Source organism: Heterocephalus glaber, unplaced genomic scaffold (genome assembly GCF_053883595.1).
Source record: "Heterocephalus glaber isolate CG9 unplaced genomic scaffold, H.glaber_assembly_v1.0 deba00000818, whole genome shotgun sequence".
NCBI classification, from domain to species: Eukaryota; Metazoa; Chordata; class Mammalia; order Rodentia; family Bathyergidae; genus Heterocephalus; species Heterocephalus glaber.
The window spans coordinates 4,689,820-4,708,949 of record NW_028258164.1 but is presented as its reverse complement, the minus strand read 5'-3'; the positions used below and the strand labels follow the sequence as shown (position 1 = coordinate 4,708,949).

General features: G+C 38.3%; 1 protein-coding gene across 11 annotated transcripts in view; it reads left to right on the top strand.

The window, feature by feature from the left end:
• Myo6 (myosin VI) overlaps positions 1 to 19,130 on the top strand; it is a 164,458-nt gene that overhangs the window by 12,826 nt on the left and 132,502 nt on the right. The window contains exon 2 of one of the 11 annotated variants that reach the window (XM_087207756.1): positions 5,705 to 5,736. The exons of 8 other annotated variants lie outside the window; for them this stretch is intronic. The gene's annotated coding sequence lies outside the window, so the exon portion shown is untranslated. Of the gene's footprint in view, positions 1 to 5,704; positions 5,811 to 19,130 lie in introns of all 11 variants that reach the window. 2 more of the 11 variants (XM_087207755.1, XM_087207753.1) reach the window with 2 other exon arrangements.

Here is a 19,130-nt window from a genome sequence, read left to right as displayed (position 1 = left end):
TCTGCCGCCTGCCCTGCAAGCGCAGGGACCCGAGTTTGATCCCCGGTACCAAAAAAAAAAAAAAAAAAAAAAATTACTGAGGACTGTACGAAGATTTTGTTGATGTGGGTCATATTTATGGATATTAACTGCTACTGGAAATTAAATCTTAGATATTTTAAATTGTTTAATTAATATCAACAATTGCATATTAACAGGAATAACATTTCATGAAAAATGACTTAAAATTAGAAGAGTGGCATTATTTTGGATTTTTATGTTTCTTTAATGTGTAACAATAGAAGACATCTGGATTGTCATATTTCTTTATACTTTCAGTTGGTTGCAATATGTTGTTTGGGCTGAAGTACTGTATGTGAGGAAATTGTGGCCTCAGACAGATACATTTTTGGGAAAGGGAGAAGTATTTATTTGACCTCTTCAGATAATTATATGTATTCTTCTTTGATCCTTCACCCAAACTTAGCAAGTAGTAATTTCTTAAAGTTTGAAAGGGGAGTCTTAAACAGGATCAGTAAATTTTTTTTAGCTTTCACATTACAGCTCATTGGTCTATTTTGCCCTTTGAATTGATGCTTTATCCATGCATCATTTTATAACATGAGGTGTTGGTCATTAGAACATAATATTTCATGAGTTACACAGGTCTTCCAGATTTATGTAATATTAAAAAACCATATTCTGATCTCATCACAAACATCTTTAAGTATTGGAAAGGTGTTATAGTGACAGAAATAAGTTCTGCTTTTCATTTGAAAATTTGAATTTTACATGGCTAGCAAAAACAGATACCTGCTTTCCTTGAAGTGATAGGCTTCTCTCAAAACAAAAAAACCAAGATAGTAAAGAATACCAGTTTGTCAAAGACTCAAGGTTTTTTTTTGGTACCGGGGATCGAACTCAGGTCGTTATGCTTGCTCAGCAGGCAGCGAAACCACTAAGCTAAATGCCCAGCCCCTAAAGACTCAAGGCTTAACAGCTATGATTTGTCAGTGCTTTTCAGTAAAAATGATGTTTTTAAATATCACAGCTCAAAACAAATGTTTTCCTTGAAGCAAAATTTATACTTTAAGCAGCAGAAGTTATGTACACTTCACATTTAATCATATAGAATATTAAAAAGGTGTATATTCATGGATCAGGATGTAATAGCATTGATAATTTTTATTACTTCATCAAAGCCATGCTTTGATGGAACAGCATTTTCTTTTCTCTCAGTGCCGTGGCTGTTGCAACAGTTTGGTGTTACTACCTTGATACTAGCTAAAACTGTAGAAGTTTTATCCATCATTGCTTCTACATCATTAGTGCCAGTGTAGCCACAGTGAAAGAGGCAGATGTCCTGATCTTGTTATGAAGTCGTTTTTGACCTTGTTATTAGCATCTCAGGGATTTCCAGGAAGTCCCGAGTGGAGAGAACCAACTGCTGGTCAAGATCTTTGTCCCCTTACATTGGGAATGTGTTTAGGTGTTGTAGAGACTGTAGACCCCTGGAATATTAAAACTGGACATTACCTCAGAGTCAACGTAACTCCAGTTTCCTGAAGGAAATGGAAGCTTCGAGAGGTTAAGAGACTTGATGAGGTTCTCAAACAAATTAGTGGCAGAGCTGAAAGATAATTCACATGGCTCAAAGTTCAGAGTTCATTTTTTCTGTCGTTATTGTTCAGTTAAAAGTTTAGAGGTAATTTCAGATACATTTTATATAAAACTGTGACTAGAAAATAGCATTTCTTTTTGTTCTATAATATGAATATTGCCAAAATTACTAAGAGAATTTTGAACCCTCCTTTGAACCCTCAGCCAGAACTCTATCATCTGTTTTTTCACCTCTTTTAAAAAAAAAATCTGGTTGATATGAAATTACTTGTTGTGATCAGATGGAAGATTAAGTGAGAAACTGAGATAAGTGGGCATGTAGTGTATAATCAGTTTCCAGAGAAAACCCCTCAAAATATACCCTGGGAAAAGTAATTATCATCAGTTTGATATCTAAGAGACTAGCATGTGATTATATTTAAGAGTTAAAAATAATCGAGGTGTTTTTGTTTTTGGGTGTTGGGGATTGAACCCTGGGCTTCACCCATGCTTGGCAGCTGCTCTGCGACTGAACTGTACCTCTGTCTCCTCACAGGGCATTTTAAAGAGAGGATTTCTTTTAAAAACCATTTTATTGTGAAAAGTTTTAAGCATGTTCAGAAAAGGAGATAACATACAAACCACTGTGTTCCCATCATCCAGATTCAAGTTATCAATTCAAGCTAAACTTACTTGGCCTTTTTCTTTATATTTTTCCTTCCCATGGATGATTTTGAATGAAATCCCAGATATTATGTAATTTCATTATTATAAACATTTGTCTTTGGGTGAGAGTATTTCTTAAAACTTGTAATTAGGCCATGTATAATGAAGTCAGGACTTGATATCTAAAATAAGTGTGACTTAATCTTTCAGAAGTTTTTTCTAGCTGAAACAACAAAAATTACAAACAAAAACGTCCCCCCTCACTTTTTCTGTGGTATTAGCAATTGAGTCCCAAGGCCTTTCCACTGAGCTATGTCCTCAGCCTTTTTTTTTTTTGGTACTGTGGCTCGAGCTCGGGACCTTGGGCTTGCGAGGCAGGTGGCAGAACCACTGAGCTAAATCCCCGGCCCTCCTCAGCCATTTTTTAAAATTATTTTTTATTTTGACACAGGATCTCACTAAACTGCCGGGTGGGGCTCAAACTTTTGATCCTCCTGCCTCAGCCTATCAGAGTGCTGAGATTGCAGGCGTATGTCACCACACTCAACTAGAAACACCTTTTGGTGCTGTCATCCTCTGTCCCATGGCCTTGTGTCTCCACCCTTACCCTAAATTTCTGGAAAGAGAAGGCTCTATTAGCTATTTCTGTCTGACTCACTGAGTATCATTTCTGTCTCAGTGACTGTGATGAAACTGTCCCAAGGTTCCCAGTGGCTTCCCATTTCCAAACCCATTCACCACTTCCTGCTGCTACCATCTCCTTTGGCATAATACTCCCTCCCAAGGTAGTCTACCTTTCTGTTTCCTTTTTTCTCCATTGATCTCCTTCTTCCTTAAAAACACCAGTTTCTGGCGTGGGACCTGTTCTGTTGACTGTTGCACAGGGAGTGATTTTCTCAGGACTGGAGCTGCCTTTTTATAGTGATTTTGGAACACCCTCTTTACTGTGCCCAAGTTAATAGGCAACTTACCTACATGTTGTATTTTACACAATATATTCATACACACAATTTTAAAAATTAACAGAGTACACATGAGGAAGTTAGTAAATTATTAATTATGTCTTATCAGTTAATTATAGTAATTAGGTTATGCATTTCAGCCTGCGAAGGCTTCGGCATTCCTGTACCACAGGATGAAGTAATCAGGCTGATGTTGTTAGGCAGAACAATCATGAACGCAGCAGCGGCAAATGAGATTAATGAATAGGTGTGTTAAATTGGCAGTGCAAACAGTGATTAACATTGCTTTGTAATATGATTTTGCCAGAATGATGGACACCTTTTGGTAAGCTTCCAAATAAAGGACAGTCTTTTTCAGTTTACATAGTATTATATTTCTGGAAAACTCAGTGTATATTAAAGCAGTGTAAAACTCTTTTGAATGTATGCCCGCATATATTTTATTAGTTCTGGGATCACCTGTCTTTTTCTCTTTAAAGTTTGCTCTTCATTTTGCTTTCTGTGCATTATTAATGGTGTCAAAATAATTTGAAAATTGGACATGAGAAGTAGAAAGTCTGTGGCCCCCATTTATAGGCATTAGGCACGTTTGGAGCACCTTTGCAGACATTCATTTTAGCTGCGGTGCTTTTGTTGAGTCCTCTTTCTGCATGAATTCTTGAGTGTTCCGTGATTATTCAGCAGATATGCCAGAGCTTTTACATTTTGACCAAAAAATACAAAGAATAAGTGAAAAAATAATATTTCATTTACAATATATTGCTGTAAACCAGAAATTGTAACAGTATATTTTAAAAAATATATACTATATGATTTACAAATTCCATTCTTAAATAAATTGGTGGAACTATTTTTCATTTGTAAAAAATGAATTTACTACAGAAATTATATTTTACCTCCCTACAACACTTTACTATCAAGCATTTTTAAAAGCCGTATCTGTTGCAAATACATACATATATATTTTTTAACCTGTAGTTTTAGAATATCGGGGTATCATTAATCTGATTTTTTTTTTTTGAGACAACAGCTCGCTGTGTAGTTCAGGCTGGGCTTGAACTCACAGTGATCCTCCTGCCTCAGCCTCCCAAGTTCTGGGGCTACAGGCCTGTGCCACCATCCCCCGCCCTTATCTCTCTTTTTTAAAAATATTAAATCTGTGTAAAAATTTCTGTCAAGTATGAAGGAAACTCTAGTGATCAGAATGTTTTAAAAATTCAGTTTTTGTGCATCAAACCTGTGTAAGTTAAATTTTCTGTCAGATATAGAGGGAGCCCTTATGACCAGGATATTTAAAAAATTAAATTTTTCAACTGGTTGTGGTGGTGCATACCTGTAATCTAGAACTCTGCGAGGCTGAAGCAGGAGGATCTAATTGAATCCAGTCCTGTCTCAAAATAAGAAATACAAAAGGGGCTGAGGATATAGCTCAGTGAGAAGGCCCTGGGTTCAATCCCCAGTAACACACACACACACGTTTTTGTACATTAACTATTAAATATGTGGTGTCTGGTAGAGGAGTTGAAAAAACAGAACACATTCTGTGGTGATGTAAGAGTTATTCAAATTATTAAAATGGTACATTCAACACAAAATGTGAAAGTAGAAGCTAATTCTGTTGAATATCTTTTTATGTTTTCTTTCTTTTTTTTGAGACAGGGTCTCGCTTTATAATGTAGGCTGGCCTCAAATTTATGGTGATTCTCTTGCCTCAGCCTCCAGAGTACTGGGATTACAGAGGTGCACTGCCACGCCCTACTTATCTTTCTGATTTCTGCAGACTGTACCTAAACCACTTAAAACATGTCGAACACTTGTTTTATTCTTATTTTGAAGAGCTCCTGAAATGAAGTTTCTGTAACTTATTTTGTCACCTCTTCTTCAAAAAGTTCTTCATGTCTAATCTAATTGCTCTGTTTGTATTCTGTCTTCTGGAGGTGTGGGCTGTTTGCCCAGTGGTGCACACAGCACTCTGAAGTTCTCTTCTGTACGCAAACACATTTTCATCTTTATCATTCATATGCTTAGAGACTGAAATTGTTTTTAAATATTAATAGCCTAGTTTAGGTAAATGTTTATTGTTCAATTAGAAAAAATCTCCATTTTGATCACTTGCCTAGGTTTTACTGTAAAGAAAACATTTTCTTTTAGGCAGGTTTGATTAACCTTACTGCTCAAAAGAAGGTGCTGATGAGGAAGTGATGAAACTGGCTCGGACGGGGTGGGCACCCTGATCAGGAGGGTGGGGGACAGATAGAGCCAGTGATGTGTGTGGAGAAGTCAGTTCTGACAGTTTGGAGGCCATTAGGGATGGCTGAGGCAAGCGACAGTCTTATCTTTAGACAAAGACACAGTTGTGAGGAATATTGTAACTTACTGTGTTGTATTTTTCCATCAGGTAGGCATTAGGTCATCATGAATTCTTACAAGACAGAAGTGATATTGGGGCCTTTCGTGACATGTTAAAATTGTTTTTTCATTTTCTTTTGTTTTTGTAGTGCTGGGAATTGAACCCAGGGCCTCACATGCGGTAAATGCTTGACCTCTGAGCTACATTCCCAGCCAGAAGTGCGAAAGTGTTGAGACTGTGTATGAACTGTGTTGGTAATGTTATAATTTTAGTAATCTACGAAGTCTTACAGTATATTGTTCATTTACTCTGTTCAAAGAGTTGGATTATTAAGTATATTTGCTTGACTTTTTAGAAGATATTTGAACTGATTCCCTGTGGTAGGAAAGGGACACAGTAGACTCCCGTTTCTGGGAGGAACACCTTCCAGGATCCCCAGTGGATGCCTGGAACTGGGTAGTAGTGAGCTGTGCCTGTGTGTGTTTTGTATATGTACATATCTGTGCCAAAGTTTAACTCAACAGTAATAAAATTGAGGTATTATAGCAGTGCTCTAATGACTCATAGGGGGACGGCCTCATTACCGTCCCCCTATGAGTGATTTGCTGAGCTGTGGTGGCGGCTGAGTGACTGCTGGGTGTGGACAGCAGGGAGGTGAAGGGTGAGGGGATCCATGTCAGCGTGATGGAGCAGCGTCACGGCTGAAATATCATGCTACTCAGAGAATTACATGAACTCGAAAACTCTGAATTGTTTCAAGAAATAGAATTTTCTGTTTAATATTTTCAGGTTGTGATTGAGTGCAGGAAAATGAAACCATGGAAAGTGAAGCCATAGATGAAAGGGGGGCTACTGTATAAGTGTTTCTGTTTGTAACTTGAAAACAGACGAAATGCCATAATTATGATCCAGAATTCATCAGCAGTGAAGTAATAAAATTGGTGCAAATGCTCTGCTAGTGTTAATGGTGAATGTGAGAGTAGAACAGTGTTCCTAACTTGAAATTGTATATTCTGATAGGGCAGGCTGTTAACATGTGAGTGGTATTGTAAACACTTAATTGATTATGAACATTCTCCTGTTATATTTAGTAGAAAATGTGAAGCGGGATGTTTGACTTAACATTGAACTGTACAACTGAACCATTGTGGAGACACTTGGGTTTGGAATGAGAGCAACGTAGTTGGAGATTTTAGGAAGCTGGAATTGATTGAATTGAAAGAAGGGTAAAGAGGTGATGTAGACATGTTTTTGGATACTGTAGGTAGTCATGTATCAATCAGTATTTTTAAAAATTAAAACAGGGGAAGGCTTGATCTTTAGCCGCATTCTGAGATTTTTTTAGACCAGTTTGTTCATTTATTAATTTAAAGCCTTTTGCCTACTGTGTACAGGCACTGTGCCAAGTTGTAGAGGTGCATTTGTGAACAGTACAGATATGATTCCATCATCTTCAATCTTGTTTTCCAGTAGAGAGACAGGCATTAAAATCTATATATTAAGCTGGGCAAAGGGGCTCACACCTGTAATCCCAGAGGCAGAGACAAGGCTGGACAATTTAGTACTTGTCTAGCATGCACAAGGCTGCGGGTTCAGTCCTCAGTACTACAAGCAAACAGACAAACCCCCAAAACAAACTACTGTACAAAAAATATTAAGCTATCATGCTTTTAAATGATATTAACATTGGAAAAAATCATGAACATTTTATTAGGTAAAATCAAAAGCAATATATATATGTATATATATATATCTATGAAAACACATTTGCTTTGGACTCTCAATGAACATTCACCTACATATGCATTAAACAATTATTAAGATAGGTTATAGCAAGATGTTACAGACCTATAGTAAGAATAATTACTCTTTTTTATACTAGAACAAAGGTCAGAGAACCCAAGAATCATAAATTCTAGGTCCACAATGGAAATTTCCCAGTTAGCTTATAAAAGATGAAAATGCATTTAATTTTTATGCCCTTTTCCCCTCCTTCCCCCAAACCAGTGATTATCTCTATATAGAAATATCAAAGATTTATATTTGTTTTATTTTGGTTATATGAATTTTCTGTAATTGGCAACAAAATTAGTTGCTTTTGTATGGGGGGGGGTCCAGATTTTTAAAGAACTGATTATGCAGGTAGGTATTTTTCTTCTTTTTTTTTTTGTACCAAGAATCGAACTCAGGTCCTTGCGCTTGCAGGGCAGGTGGTGGAACCACTGAGCTAAATCCCCGGCCCAGGAAGGTATTTTTGACTCCTCTGAACGCCTGACCACCGTGGTATGCTGTTCTTCCTCCTGTCTCTTCCCATCATATACCCTTAGAACACAGAGCCTTTCCTTTGAAGTGAAGCCATGCAGTAGTTTTTTGTTTGTTTTGGGGGTTTGTCTTGCATTGATATTAAACATAACCCAGGTTTAAATAATTGATGGACTCCCAATGACCAATCATGTGAATAAATTTATCTTTCATTTTGGGATTTTTTTTCATGGATTCATGTACCTTATCAGCAAATTGCTGATATCTTTTTAGTTTCCATTGGATTTTTTTTTTCCTCTTAGAGAATGGATGTTTTATGTGACTTTATTGAAATGGGCTGAAGTAATGGGTCCATTTTGACTCCTTTTTTTTTTCTTTGAGACAAAGTCTCACTTTGTAGTTCAGGCTGACCTTAAACTCACTATGTGGTCTGAACTGGCCTTGAACTTGTGGCAATCCTCCTGCCTCAGCCTCCCCAGTGCTGGTATTACAGGTGTGCGCCATGATGCCTGATTTATTTTCACTTTTTATGTAACACTTGTCTGCTGCATTTAAAAAATGACATTTTAAGTAATAGTTAAAATTTTGATGTAGTTCCTTGAAATTTTCCTTAGGAGGGCTGGGATGTAGCTCAGTGGTAGAGCAGCTGTCTGTGGAATGTGAGAGGCCCTGGGTTCAATCCCCAGCACAACCAAAAAAATTTTTTTTTTCTTCTTTTCTTTTTTTTTTTTTTGTACCAGGGATCGAACTCGGGTCCTTGCACTTGCGAGGCAGGCAGCGGAAACACTGGGCTAAATCCCCGGCCCCAATTTTTTTTTCTTTAGGAGAATTAATGAAAGGAATTCTTTCTTTCCATTAACCTCTTGATCTGACTTCCCCCTTTGTGAAGTACTACTAGGGCTTAAAACTTGTGGAAGCACTTAGGAAGGGAATTATTTTATGTATGCAAGATTATACTTTTATATTGTTTATGCATGGTAAAGAAGGTGCTGTTTGTGTAGCAGTTTTATCCCAGGGGACCAATGAGTTCTCTCCAATAAATACGATCCTCCTGGGACTTAGTCTGCAGTGACCACGTTGCCACTGGTAAGGTTTGAATGTGCATAGTAACTGGGCTGAGCAGATTCTTCTGTGTCTTGGGGCAGGTGCAGAAGGTGTGGGGCACCTCTGGGAGGGTGCAGGAGGCACTGCCTGCTGCCTTGGCTCTGGGCCCGGGAGCTGGGTTGGCCCCGGCTGGGAGGCTCCCAGTGAACCGACACTGGCCACAGTCCAGGCTAGAAAGGTAACTCCTCAGGTTCCAGGCCGGCCTTGGCCTGCCTGAGGGCACTGTGTGGGCACAGCAGGTACCTTGGGAGGACGGCTCCTGTGGAAGGTCTGGGAGCAGACTGCCAGACAGGTCAGGTGGTGTGCCTACCCCAAAAGGCTCGCTCCTTTTCCAGTTGGGCTGTCTGCAGAGCTTTGACGAGGTTTTGTTTAATATTGTTTTGTTATTGTTAACAACTTCCATACCTAGTTGTTAGTGGTGAATTTGTTTGAGAGAATATGACCTACATCAGAAATTACAGTGCTACCTTTATTAAGGAATGGAGAGTGGCTTTTTATTGGAGTTGATTAATTCATTCTTTTTTTTTTTTAATTCTAATTTTCTCATTCTTAGATGTTGACAAAATTGCCTTCTTTTTTTTTTCTTTTTTTCTTTATTAAATTCTTTCATTGGTACATTGTAGGTGTACAACACAATTACATTTCTCATTGGGAATTGTACCTTTACATAATGCATCTTGGTTCTTATTTTTTCCCCATTCCTAGCCCTCCCTTCACCCTCTCCACCCTTCCCTATTTACAAAGACTTTATTTCCATTTTTTCCATTTCTCATCTTTTTCCTTTCCCTTCTTTCCTTTCTCCTGCCCCTCCCACTACCCCTACCCCTTTGGACCTTTTCTTCCTATTTTGCATTATCAATTATTCATTCTAATCATTGGTACATTTTAGGTATACAATATAATGACATTCATCATTGGAAATTTGCACCTTTACATAATCTCTCTTGGTCTTATTTTTCACCCTTGCCCAGCCCTCCCTTCAACCTCTCCAGTCCTCCCTACTTACAAAGATTTTGTTCCTGTTTTTCCATTTTCTCATATTAATCCCATTCCCTTCTATCCTTTCCCCTAGCCCTCCCACTTCCTTCCCCTTTGGCCCTTTTCTTCCTATTTCACATTACCTATTATACATTTAGTCCTTATTTACACTTTCAGTTTCTCACACCAGAGAAACTATTCAGTATTTACACATGTGTGTCGTATTTATTTCACTTAAGAGTATCGCCTTAATGTGCATCCACTTAGCTATAAATGTCTCTAATTTCTCATTTTTTATGGCTGAGTAGTACTCCATTTTATAAAAAAACCACATTTTCTTGATCCAGTCTCCAGTTGATGGGCATTTGGGCTGTTTCCAAGTTTTAGCTATCACAAACTGTGCTGCTGTGAACATGGGCACACATATATCACTGTGGTATGATTCTTTTAATTCTTTGGGGAAGATCCCCAGCAATGGAATAGTGGGGTCAAATGGGACTTCCAGTCCTAGTTCTTTGAGGTATCTCCATACTGATTTCCACAGTGCTTGCACCAGTCTACACTCCCACCAGCAGTGGAGCAGGGTTCCTCTTGCCCCACAGCCCCGCCAGCATTTGTTATTGGTTGATTTCATGTTAGCAGCCATTCTTTCTGGAGTGAAGCGGAATCTCAGCGTTGTTTTCATTTGCATCTCTTGAATGACCAGTGATGTTGAACATTTTTTCATGTATTTGTTTCTATTTCTACTTCTTTGTGTGAGAAATGTCTGTTCATTTCAGATGCCCATTTTTGGATTGGGTCTTTCAGTTTGGGAGGTCTGATCATTTTAAGTTCTTTATAGATTTGAGATAGTAGACCTTTGTCTGAGGAAGAGCAGGTGAAGATTTTTTCCCACATTGTGGGTTGTCTCTTCACACTGCTGGTGGTTTCTCTTGCTGTGCAGAAGCCTTTTAATAAGAAGAGATCCCACTTGTTGATTGTTTGCGCTAGTTCACGGGCAACTGAGGTTTTGTTCATAAAATCTTTTCCTACACCGATGTCTACACTTTCTGTTCCAACTGGTTCAGAGTTTCTATTTTAATATTTAGATCTTTAATCCATTTTGATTTTAGTTTAGTGCATGGTGAGAGATATAGGTCTAGTTTTAATCTTTGGCAAGTTGAAGCCCAATTTTTCCAGCACCATTTATTAAAAGGGCTATCTTTCCTCCAGTGCAGGTGTTTGGCTCCTTTATTGAAGATGAGATGGCTGAGTGTGTCTGGCGTTGTTTCTGCATCTTCTAATCTGTTCCACTGGTCCTCAGGTCTGTTTCTTTGCCAGTACCATGCTGTTTTTATCACAGTAGCTTTGTAGTATAGTTGCAAGTTGGGGATTGTGATACCCCCTGCCATGTCTCTGTTACCTAGAATTGCTTTTGCTATTCTGGGTCTCTTCTTGTTCCAAATGAATTTTTGGATTCTTTTCTCAAGGTCCATGAAGTATGTTGCTGGGATCTCAGTTGGAATTGCATTCAATCTATATAGCAGTTTTGGAAGTATGTCCATTTTCACTATATTAATCCTTCCTACCCAGGAGCAGGGGATGTCTGTCCATTTTCTGATATCATCTTCAATCTCTCTTTTCAGAGTGCCATAGTTTTCAGAGAAGAGGTCTTTGATTTCTTTTGTTAGGTTGATTCCTAGGTATTTCAGTTTTTGGGATGCTATTGTGAAAGAATTATTTGCCCTATTTCTCTCTCAGTGAGCCTGTCATTTGTGTAGAGGAAAGCTATTGATTTTTGTGTGTTGACTTTGTAAGCAGCTACTTGACTGAATTTGGTTATTAAGTCTAGAAGCCTTTTGGTGGAGTTCTTGGGGTCTTCTATATACAGTATCATGTCATCTGCAAATGATGACAGTTTGACTTCTTCACTACCTATCTTTATTCCTTTTATTTCTTTCTCTTGTCTAATTGTCATGGCTAATGTTTCCAAAAGTATATTGAACGAGAGTGGTGATAGTGGACCTCCTTGTCTTGTTCCTGATTTTAGTGTGAAGGATTTCAGTTTTTGACCATTTAGTATGATATTGGCTGTTGGTTTTTCATAGATGGCTTTTATCAGTTTGAGGTAGAGACCATCTATTCCAATGTTTTGTAGGGTTTTTATCATAAATGCATGTTGGATTTTGTCAAATGCTTTTTCTGTATCTGTTGAGATAATCATATGGTTTTTGTCCTTGGCTCTATTGATATAGTGTATTACATTAATTGATTTTCGTATATTGAACCATCCCTGCATCCCTGGGATGAATCCCACTTGACCAGAGTGTGTGATCTTCTTGATGATCTTCTGCATTCTGTTTGCCAGTATCTTGTTAAGGATTTTTGCATCTATGTTCATTAGTGAGATTGGCCTATAGTTCTCCTTTTTGGTTGGGTCTTTCTCTGCTTTGGGGATCAAGGTGATGCTTGCTTCCAGGAATGAATTTCAGAGCATTGCTTCCCTTTCAATTTCATTGAAGAGTTTAAATAGTAGTGGCATTAGTTCCTCTCTAAAGTTTCTCTCTAATTGTAGAATTCAGCAGTGAAGCCATTAGGGCCTGGGCTTTTCTTAGTTGCTAAGTTTTTAATTACATTTTCAAGTTCATTGATTGATATTGGGTTGTTTAGAATTTTTAGATCTTCTTTCAATTTTGGTAATTCATATGTATCTAGGAATCTGTCCATTTCTTCTGTGTTTTCCATCTTATTGGTGTATAGGTTCTGGAAGTAGGTATTGATGATCCTCTGGATTTCTGCTGGGTCTGTTGTAATCTCACCCTTTTCATTCCTAATTGCATGGATTTGGGCCTTTTCTTTCCTTTTTCTGTGTGAACTTTTTTTTTTTTGGTACTGGGGATCAAACTCGGGTCCTTGCACTTATGGGGCAGGCGGAGGAACCACTGAGCTAAATCCCCGGCCCTTTTCTTTTTCTGATAAGGTTGGCTAAGGGTTTGTCAATTTTCAAAGAACCAACTCTTGGCTTCATTGATTTTTTTGTATCGTTCTCTTAGTCTCCATTGCATTGATTTCTCCTCTGATCTTTATAGTTTCCTCCCTTGTATGAGCTTTGGGGTTGTCCTCCTCTTCTTTTTCTAGAAGCTTGAGGATCAGCATCAGGTTGTTTAATTGGGCTCATTCTGTTTTCCTAATATGCATATTCACTGCTATGAATTTCCTCATAAGACTGCTTTCATTGTGTCCCATAGATTCCAATATGTTGTATTGCCATTTTCATTTAACTGAAGGAACTGTCTGATTTCTTTAATTTCCTCTGTGACCCATTGATTATTCAGAAGTGTGTTGTTCATTTTCCATGTGCTTATGAAATTTTTCGAGTTTCTTTTGCTATGGATCTCCAATTTCATCACACTATGGTCTGATAATATACAGGGGATAACTTCAATTCCTTTGCACTTACTTAAACATGTTCTATGTGTGAGTATGTGGTCTAGTTTGGAGAATGACCCATGTGCAGCTGAGAAGAATGTGTATTCTGATTTTGTGGGGTGGAAGACTCTGTCAACATCTGTTAAGTTCATTTGTTCAAGAGTTCGATTGAGTTCTAGTATTTCATTTCTTATTTTTTGTCTAGTTGATCTATCTATTTGTGACAGTGGGGTGTTGAGGGTCCCCCACTACAATTGTATGAGTGCATATATGACTTTTCATGTCCGTATTTGTTTTACATAGTTGGGCACACTAGTGTTTGGTGCATAGGTATTTATGATTGTCATCTCTTCCTCTTGGATTGTTCCCTTTACAAGGATGTAGTGTCCTTCTTTGTCTCTCTTAATCAGTATTGGTTTGAAATCTACTTGGTCTGCAAAGAGGACAGCTACTCCTGCTCTTTTTTGGGCTCCCGTCGCATGGAGTATTGTTTTCCACCCTTTAACTTTCAGTCTATGAGTTTCATTTTGAATTGAGTATGTTTCTTGCATGCAGCATATTGTTGGATTTTGCTTCTTGACCCATTCTGCCAGTCTATTTCTTTTGATTGGTGAATTGAGACCATTAACGTTGATGGTTATAACTGAAACATATTGACTTGTCATTGCCATGACTTTTTCTTTTTGTTGGGTTCTCCCCTTTACATTTAATTTCTTGTCGTGCCAGATGGGTTCATTCTGCTTTGCTTCCTGGGGTTGTGATCCTCAATGTCTGTTCCTAGGATATTGTGTAAAATTCTTTGGAGTGCTGGTTTGGTATTCATGAAGTTCCTAAGGTGCTCTTTGTCATGAAAGTATCTTATTTCTCCATCCATTTTGAAAGATAGTTTTGCAGGGTACATCAATCTGGGTTGGAGGCTGTTTTCTTTTAGGTCTTGGAATATGTCACTCCAAGCTCTTCTTGCCTTGATGGTTTGTGTTGAGAAGTCTGCTGTGATTCTGATGGGCTTTCCTTTGTATGTGATTTGTTTCTTTTCTCTGACTGCTTGTAGAACTTTGTTCTTCTGTTGAGTTTCTGGAATCTTAACAATTATATGCCTATGTGTAGATTTTTTTTGATCAAGGCTATTTGGAGTCCTATATGCCTCACTTATCTGTATGTCAAGTTCTTTTCCCCTGCTTGGGAAGTTTTCTGCCATTACTTCTGTGAAGAGATTTTTTGTGTCATCTCCACTCTCTCCTGTTTCTTCATTGACTCCAGTCAGTCTTATGTTATTCTTCTTTCCATCGTCTAGCAGCTGCTGGATTGATTTCTCATGTTCCCTTATAATTTTGAAGCAATTTTTCTCTTCCTGGTCACTAATTGCAATCTTATCTTGTATATCTGGAATTCTGTCCTCACATTGGCTCATTCTGCTGTGTAGACTTTCAATGGAGTTTTTCATGTCCTGGAAATCTATTTGCATCTGTTTTATGGATTTCATTTGTTTCCTGTGTTCGGATTCCATCATGTTCCTGAGCTCCTCTCTAGATTTATTAATCATGTCTTGCACTAGGAGCACAATTTCTCCTGTTACCTGAGAAATTATTTCTGATTTCATTTCTTCCAAATCCCCTTTTGTTGCTAGTTCAGTGGGTCCAGGTGGTTGAGTATCAGAGTGTTCCATCTCATTTCCCTTTGTGGTTGCTGTAGTTGATCTGGAAGTCTGGTTTTGAGACTTATTTACGTGTTTTCTCATTTCGACTGGGGGGTCAGGGAGGTGCTGTTGGTGCCCATGCGGCTCACCTCCTCTGAGCTGGGAGAGCTGGGACAGGGGCTGGGAGCGGTGGTAGGGATGGTGGCCCGGAATCCCCTTCCTCTGGGCTGGGATCAGCGGAAGGGATGATGGCCGGGAAGCCCCTTCCTCTGGACCAGGAGCAGTGGGACAGCGGCTCAGAAGCCCCTACCTCTGGGCTGGAAGCAGCGGGACAGATGACGGCCCATAAGCCCCTTCCTCTGGGCTGGGAGTGGCGGGCTCCACAATCTTTTTAGCAGAGATGGCCAAAGACTACTTAGAAGTGCAAGGTGCAGAATAGCACATTACAAATAGTAATATTAATTGTCTAAACATTCTCTTTTGGAAATATATTTGATAATAAAATACATAAGGAATATTTTAACATGTTTGTGTTTTATGGCACAAAATGCAGCACTTACAATTTGTTTATGATGCTTATTTGTGCGTTTCTGGAGTGTCCAGGGTAGAGTTGGTTCTGTAAGTTGCCTGTGATTCACTCTTAGCCCCTTGGGCTGTACATTTGTGGGCAGCTTGCCACGTCCCTGGCTTCAGCATAGGTAAACATGGAAGTGAGGTGGCCCATTGTCAGGGTGCTTTAGTTCAGTGGGAAGAACGTGAACAAACACCAGTGGCACCGTTCCCTTGGGGTCTGCTGGGAGAGCCTATGGGGTATGCGGGGAGTAGAGGCAGAGAGGAGTGGGAGGGGGATCGGGGTTTCCTGGAGAGCCCTGGAGCCGAGTGCAGGGATGGCAGTGCCCTAATGGACAGGATGGGGAACCTGGAGTAGTTGAGGGGCCAGAGAATGTGAACTTGAGGTGAGATAAGGAGTCACCTGAAGAACTAAGCATTTGCCACGCAGTTAGACAAAACTAGGCAAAACAAAATGCCGAGACAATATGATACTTCTTCATTCACAGTCCATGCTGCAAATAAAAACAGTAATGAGTACCATTCTGTGCACAGCTACTTGCAGCTGATGCAGTAAAGGATCTGCCGAGCTGGGTGTGGGCTCACTCGGTGTCCAGGGGGTCACTTCAGGTCACAGCCCTGGGGGATGCTGTCACCCATATTTGTGCTGGGCTCTTCAGTCTGTTACAAGGGTGTGTGGAACCTAAAACACAGCAACTCTGTGTATACAGTTATTTTATAGAAAAAACCACTGCCAGTTTTAATTTTAAATATGTTAACGTGAAGGAAGTGATGCTAGGATGTTTGAAGTATTTGGTATTTCATTTAATCCCCACAGCAGTTTTGTGTAAGTGTTCCTCACTGTAAGACTTGGCTTTTCACTGTAGCTCTTACTGAATAATCAAATCTGTGATTGTTGTTCTTCAAATGTTTAATTATATCATATTATAATTTAGTTAACTCTCATTTATTGTTAAATATTTAACATTTCTAAGTTTTTTCGTTTTTCTTTTGTTTTCTCCTATTCCTCTTTGGCTTGTACATCTGCCTCCTCCCTCAGTCCCCTCCCGCTTCCTTCCTGTCTTCCCATCTCTTCCTTCCTACTACCACTTCAGAGAATATTTTGTAGATAAACTTCTCATTTTTTTTAAGGATATTTGCCTAGAAGTAAGAATGCTAGGCCAAAAAGTCTGAATAGTCTTAAAACTTGATGAAGATATATAGCCATATTGTTTTTCAACACAATGTACCCAGTTTACATTTTCACAACAGTGCTTAAAGGTAGAAGGTACACCCCACTTTCATCTGTACTAATTGTTATTACAATAATTAAAAAAAATTATCTGGCAAGATAGTATCTCATTTAAGCATTGATAGTTATACTGGATACTTACATTAAGTTTTATAGGAACCTACACTGGTGTAGATGTTTCTGGAACTTTTTTGTGGTTATTTGTAAACAGGACATTAAGTACAGGTATAATTCTGCAGATGCCTTGGCATTTAAAATTACTAGATTAATTTTTCCCTCATAGTTGCACAATGTTTGAAATTGTAATGAGTAATTGATGCAATTAAAAAAATCTTGGAGTCCCGTTGAATTTCTTTTTGTTTGTTTTTTGGCTTTTTAAGACAAAATTGGGTTAAGTGGTAAAGGTTCTACTATAGCCCTTTCTTTCTGAGTTTATTCCATTCCTGAAAAGATCTTGATCAAAGAGAATTTGGTTTTTCATTTGATTTAAAAATGAAAACAATTATGTATAATTTGGTCTTTCATAAAAATTTGATTTAATATTTGTGAAGTAGGCATTGGGTAAATATTTTCTTTTTATAATTTAAAACAAAAAAACGGTTTCATTATGTACTACAGGATGGTCTTGAACTCATTATGTAGCCCAGGCTGGCCTGAAATTCACAGCGATCCTCCTGCCTCAGCCTTCCTGAGTGCTGGGATTACAGAAGTGCACCACCGTGCCCAGCCTGAGTGAACATTTTGTTGCTTTTGAACAATGCTAATTCTATTTCTTTGGCTTTCAGTAATGTATTTTGCAGCTCATAATTGAATCCTTTACATTTTTGAACAAAAATTGGATGTTGTCATATATATTAAAATTTTCCTGTGGCAAAATATTTATACCAGTGTACTCTGATAGGAATAGACTTTTAAAGAATCAGAGGGTTGGTACAGTTCAGGAGACAGCCAATCTGATTGCCACAGGGGAGCTTTATGCTGTCTGTTATGTGACCGTTGATGAGCCGTTCCACTTCCCCGTCTCTGCTTCCCCATCTTTGCAAAAGAACACACTGACATGTTACTGATTGTTCATCCTGTAAAAGCAATGAAATTCTGATATTCTGCTGAGAATTTGACTCATTGGTCAGTTATAATCACTGTTGTTACTTGGCTCAAAGTTTTTATTTTACTTTATTTTATTAGTTTTGGTACTGGGGAGCAAACTCAGGACCTTAGGCCCCTGCAGGTGTGGCGCCACTGAACTAAATCCCCGACGCTTGGCTCAAAGTTTTTAAATTTTGGATTAAGATGGATTTATTCCATGCATGATCCAGTCCAGCACATTTTAAATAATTTTGCTTTACTGATATGAGTTACACTGGGTAATCATATGGGGTGTCTAGTATCTTCTTAATAAAATAAGCTGTTACTTTCAAGAATATAGCTTGGCCTGGAAATTAGGAGAATTTGTGCCACAGAAATTAAAATTCTAAATGTTTACTTATGTCATTACCAAAAAATAGGAGCAGTGTTTTTTTCTGTGGCTTATTCAGAATATAGACCTTTCAAATTTCCTATTTCTATGTCTACTTCTATCTAGCAATGGGACTTTTCATTTTTTTTGGCACTGGCAATCAAACTCGTGTCCTTGTGCCTGCATAGCAGGCGGTGAAACCACTGAGCTAAATCCCTAGCCCTGGACTTTTCATTTTTTTTTTTTTTTTTTTTGGTAGTGGGGATCGAACTTGGGACCTTGTGCTTGCAAGGCAGGCGCCGGAACCACTGAGCTAAATCCCCGGCCCTGTGGACTTTTCATTTTTAATATAGCATTTGTAACTATTGAAATGAAGCAAAAATATTAGAAAAATTTGTGGGATTGCTACCATGTGTGGGTATAAATGTGGAGAATGATGAGCAGTAGTAATGGTTCTGATAATTTGGGATGCTTATATTTTTCCTTTATTGGGCTTTTTAATTTATAGTATATAAGTGGGCATTTGTTAACATTTCTATAAAACTTATAATTAAAATTACAAATGTGAAATGCCAGGTTAGTAAACTCTATTAAATATTCCCAAAGTAATGATGAAAATAATGAACATTGAATTATTCTATAAAGGGGTTTTCCTTGCTCAGCTTTGGACTTGTTAACATGGACAGCAGTATGCAACCATTTGTATTTTCTCTCTCTGTCTGAAACTTCCATTAAAATGAAAATAAATGAATTAAAATAGAAAGAGTATGAATCTACAAAAGCAAGATTAGAAGAATCCACAACAACAGATGAGAAATTTCAATGCATTTTGAAAAAGGGACAGCAGGATGGAACAATTTTATTTGATTCAGTTAAGCAAAGAAATCTTAAGTTCTTGATAAAGGGAAAACCAGTAAGAAGAGATTGTA